The sequence below is a fragment of the Strix aluco genome, chromosome 21 (assembly GCF_031877795.1).
Source record: "Strix aluco isolate bStrAlu1 chromosome 21, bStrAlu1.hap1, whole genome shotgun sequence".
NCBI classification, from domain to species: domain Eukaryota; kingdom Metazoa; phylum Chordata; class Aves; order Strigiformes; family Strigidae; genus Strix; species Strix aluco.
In genome coordinates this window covers 6,344,506-6,349,821 of record NC_133951.1, presented here as the reverse complement: position 1 = coordinate 6,349,821, position 5,316 = coordinate 6,344,506, and the positions used below count along the sequence as shown (strand labels likewise).

The window sequence follows — 5,316 nt, the reverse complement described above, 5'->3', positions numbered from 1 at the left end:
GTTCCCCATTTCTTTTTTAAAATCTCTCACATCTCCAGTGTTGAGGGGAACAGCAACATACCCCGCTCCCGGTTCCCCTTGTGCCCCCACTCCTGGCACAAGCATTTCTCTAAGGGGGTATAACCTCCCTTCCTTAACTTTGCTTCGGGTAACCCGCTGAGGGGGTCTGGGAGATTCGGGGTCAGAATCATTGGTTACAAGTATGAGCGGGTTAGAAAGGGGGGGGCTCAGCACAGAGCCCCCTTGAGACAGTTTACTGCAGCCTGTCTCTGAGCAGAAACCTAAACGCTAATTTGGCATTACGGAGCCTCACTAGGGCCGCTCGGTGCCCCCTGCCCCAGCCCCACCCCCCCCAGGGCAGCTGGGTGCTCAGGACGGGCCCTCCCGGCTGGGGAGGGGGCAGCTCTGCCCCCCCCGCTCCCCCACGCTGGGCCAGGCTCCGCGACACTGCTCCAGGGCTCGGCTTGGGCACACTGCTCGGGTCGGGCCGGTGGCGCCCCGGGAACAAGCCCTCTCCCAGCTGGAGCCAGCAGCGGGAGGAGTTCAGCTGCCTCCACCCCGAAGGCAACGGTGCCCCGGGGCGGGGGAAGCTCCTCAGCCCCGGGGAGTTGGGGGGGGCGGGGGGGAGGTGGATGTCATGACTTCTTGGGGAATTTTTCCAATTCTCTAACAGAACTCCTAAAGGACTATCTAGTGGGATATCCGGCAATTCTTCCTTGCCCCCACCCATGGATCCAGAGGGCTTGCTTTCCCTCTGTCCCATCTTCCAGAGTGCCTTCTTTCACACACACACACGCTCCCCTTATTCGTGACTCGCTCCCTCGCGGGCTACGAGAATTGCACGACTAAAGGGTCCGCACTCGGGTGATCTCTTCGAGACCTCTCACTCACTCGCACTCTGGGATTACCAATCCCAACCGAACGGATAACCGCACAAACGCAAATACTTACTCCTCCCCGGAGTCTTCGATCGGTCTTCGTGCACAAAATTTAAGGGGTTCTGCAGATTCTTTTGCTCACTCCCGAGTCCGAATTAAAAGGGGTTCGGATATCCAGCATTTTGGCCACGAGATCCTCAGACTGGGGCTATCCGAAGATAGGGCGCCTCCCCTATCCGGGGTTTCGCACCAAAAGATCTGGATCCGAGTCACAGCACCAAATTTGTTATTGATTACTTGTAATTTAGTGGGAAATAACCACTTCTCAAGTTTTAGTGATCAATAAAAATTTATTAGCAAGCGGCAAGTGAGCAAAACAGCGCTGGGTGTGCCGGGAGTCTCTGCTCTACCAAGACACACACCTCACAGGACAGAACTGAGTCCCTTTATAGTGTAGGCTTCATCCATATTCATGATGGGCGTACCCTGAGGGGTCTGCAAAGGTGTAAACAAGGTTCGCGGGCTTTTCTCCGGTTTTCGCGGGCTTTTCTCAGGTTTCCATCAGAGAAGGGGGGATGACTCAGCACAGGTGTTTTTGGAGTGGCTTGAAGATGGGGGCCATTTTAGCTCCCTTCTAACAACTGATTTTAACAATAGAAACTATATACATATATCTTATTTCTTATTTACAGAAGAGAATTACAAAACTGTTCGGCCACAACATCCTGACTACAACTTCTTTTTCCCCTTGAGATTTGAATAACAAATACCATATATGTTTTATTACACCGCCTGCCGCCGCCCCGGGGAGCCCCCACCTCTCCGCCGCCGGGCGCCCAACGGCCCAACCGCCGCCTCTCCGCACCCGCTGCGCGGCGCGCGCTGCCCGCCCGCGCGGCTCTTCACGAGACAGACCCCCCCCAGCCGCGGGCCGAGGAGCGCGGCAGGAGACGCTGCAGCGGCGCCGCAGGGAGACACACGCGAGAGGCTGGCGGGGCTCAGAGCAACGTCTGTGCCCGGGAAGGGGTTTGCAGGGGGACACCCACCATCGGGGATTTGATTTCGCTCCTTTCTTGCCCTTTGAGGGAACTTCCTGGTGTCCTCCCCTCTGCCACCAGAACCGTCCCGTCTCCACAGGGCTCCCTCCTCCAGCCCACCCTGTGCTGCCCAGGCAGCCTCATCAGCTCCACACTCTGCACCCCACAACCACAGTTCCGCTACTCGCGAGTGCTTGAGACGTTCCCCGGCTGGGAGGGCCTCCACTCCCCCCATCCCTTCTCTCTCTTCAGGCTGTTTGTTCTCACAGGCATCCTTTTTCCCGAGCTCTGCTGGAGGAGTTTCTGCCTGCTCCGCCTGGGACTTCCCTGAGCCAAGCAGCGCGCGGCTGCGAGGTGCCGTACTCACCCCAGCCAGCGCAAGTGCTCCGAGTCCGCATCTCTTCAACGTCCATCTGCAAACGCACACCACAGGGAAAGGTGACTCAGGGACACCCTGATGTTTGCACCAACCCCATGCCCGGATCCGCTCTGAAGGGAGGGGGCAGCTCGAGACCTCCCAGCACTCCTTTCCTACCAGAAAAGTAACTCAACCTTATAGGATTGAGCTTAAAAGGAGGAGCAAAGAACTCTACACATGGAATTCCAAGACTAAAAGGACTTCTTGCTCAGCTGCTTCGCGTCACTGTGCTTTGGTTTCTCAGGGCAAACAGTGTCAGCTAACCTACCCCCCAGGCAGACTGCCAAGGGAGAGAGGGCTTTGGGGGGTAAACAAAAGACGGGAGTCAGGGAATTCTTCCCTCTACACTCGGACACAGGTCCCGTTGCATCACTGTTCCATCTCTCAACCGCCAGAAATTTGGGGAGGCTACAATCTCTCCTGCATACGTAAGATGTCCCTGCTTTCCAGATATCACCTCACGTCAGCTTGTGCAGCCAAAAGAAACAGGAGCTGACCAAAAGCAGAGTGAAACAACCCAGCTCAAAGATTTTTTTTTAAAGAACCCGCTACTCACCTGGATTTGTCAGCAACAAAGTCCAGAGGGAGCCTTTATCTGCCTCGTATGACACTGCAGGGGGACTGGAAGCCTAGAAGAGCAACAGAAAGGGAATGTAAATCGCTCAAACAACAGCTTCCATTCAGACCAGATCACAATTTCCAAGGCAAAGAACGTGCACTTGTCACGGGCATGGCCAGGAAACCGGGCACAGCCACACCACCACCCAGTAAGCCAGCTCCACCCGGAGAGCCCCCAGGGGGCTTTAACAAACACCAGCCTGCTGACAGACAACGACCCTGTTGCAAAGCTCTGTCCTTGTCGTGTCCAAGAAACATATTTCCTTCATCACAGGGGAAATACCCTTGCAAAAGAAATCCCCAGAACAAGCAACGCCTGTTAGAAGCATCTGACAGAAACACACATGGGCTCGAGGCTGCTCCCAGCTCCCCTCACACACCTCTGACGGCGTCACCACGTTCCCATAGCAGACCGGCATGAGGTACTCGTCCTCTGGGCTGTACTCCACCCTCAAGGGAACCCAGGGGGTGAACGTGGCCCCCTTGAACAAGTCACGAAATATCCCGCAGTGCTCCGCCACACGCTGCTTGTGGAAAGGGCCGCTGGTCTTCTCCCACTCAGCTCTGACTTCGTCGAGGGGAGTCAGCACCGCAAGGAGAGAGAAACGCTGCAGGAGGCAGCTGGGGGCCCAGAGCGGCCGGGGCAGGGAGGGAGGTGGTGCGGCACAGACCAGTCCGGAGCCGCGCTGCTCTTTCCATCTCGGCACTCTGGCGGTTCTCCCTCAGGATCTTTTTTCTTTCCTTCCTCTCCTGTGCCCGCAGCAGCTTAGCACGCGGCAGGCTGATGTCGGTCTTTGGCTCTTCAGAGAGGGGTGAAAAAATCATGTATGGGAAAAACATGAATCTCCAAATACCCAAACACAAAACCCCTGCCAAACAGTAGGGAGCATGTGAAAGAGACACAAACTCCGAGATGTCAGAGACTCGATTCTACCACCTCTGCCCTCCCTCTGCACCTCCACCCTTCTGCTCCCTCCTCCCTCCCCAACCATCACACTCCCAGGCCCGCAGGTTTGCCAGCTGGGGAGCAGCTCTGGTCTCTGAGCCTGCTCAGCAGAGCAGCCAAATTTGCTATTATTTGCTGCAGCTCTAAAGCTCTGGGTCCTCATCTGCTTTCTCTGATACTACTGGGGTTCCAAGGACTCACGACTTTACTTTGCTCCACGTCTTTTAGCAGGTCCCGGCCAGCCGCCCTCCTTCCAAAAAACTAACATCCATTTCCCCTGAAGACATTTGCACTCTGCAAACTTCTGCACCGGGAAAGGGCCAACCTCATGCCAAAGCACCTCATCAGCTCCTTACAGGGCAGGCTTTGGGGCAAACCCAACCACAGCTGCCCCGACCTTCAGCAGCAAAACCTCGCGCGGAGCAGCTCCTCCCACCAGTACCTGGCGGGCGGCAGGTGTGCTGCCGGTACGTCTTTCACCAGCGGGGCTTCCTGCTCTCCTTCTCCGCCAGCCTGAAGTAGCGAGTGAAACTGCGGTATTTTTCCAGCGCTTCCAAGTTGTCCACGTCAATCTCCTCGCTGGGCATCGGCCCCAGCGGGGCCGCCCGCTTGCAGAGCGCAGCTGGAAGAGGACAGAGTTCCCGCTTTAGACAGAAAGCGAGAAACAAGACCAAGAGCGCCCGGGGCGGGCGGAGAGCGGGAGAGCGGGAGAGCGGGAGAGCGGGAGAGCGGGAGAGCGGGAGAGCGGGAGCGCGGTCCCTGGCCGCTGCCACCCCCCCCTCCCGGAGCCGTCCCCGCCAGCACGCTTGCGGAACCCAGGCGGCCGAGGGCTCCCCGCCCCGCCACACACACACTCCAAACGCCTCCCACTGCCCGCTCACGGGGAACCGGGGCTCCCCGGCCCGCGCCTCACCGGTCGTGCCGAACGTCCGCCCGCCCCGCAGCGCCGCGCTCAGCAAAGGCGCCGCCATGCTGCGCGCCGCCAGCAGTCCAAGGCCCCCGTTCCCATGGCGACAGGGGCTGCGCCGCGCACCGCCGGCCCTGCAAGGCCCCCGCTGCCAGAGCAACGGGGCTGCCTGGCACCGCGCCTGACTACAAACCCACCCACAGCCCCGCAGGGACCCGCTCTTCCCTCCGCCCTTGCCCCTCTGCCCCACGCCCAGAGCGGCCCTTGCTGCCACCCCCAGAGATGGAGGCCACACACACCGTGGCTCTTGGCACAGTCCACATCTGCTCGTAGCCGTGGTTAAGGATCGCGCCAGGGGCTACAGGTACCGCACCCAAGGGGTTGAAGCTCGGGCAAGTGGGACTTTGAAGCGTGGTCAAGAAAACCTGCGCTAGTGATGAGAAATTCATACAGGATAGACTGTGATCTCCAAACCCTAGGAAACAAGTGGAACACCCTGGAACATAAAGAGA

General features: G+C 58.3%; 1 pseudogene; it reads right to left on the bottom strand.

Moving 5' to 3' along the window:
• Window positions 1-802: 802 nt before the first annotated feature.
• LOC141932982 (large ribosomal subunit protein mL38-like) lies at window positions 803-4,874 on the bottom strand (annotated as a pseudogene).
• Window positions 4,875-5,316: the final 442 nt, after the last annotated feature.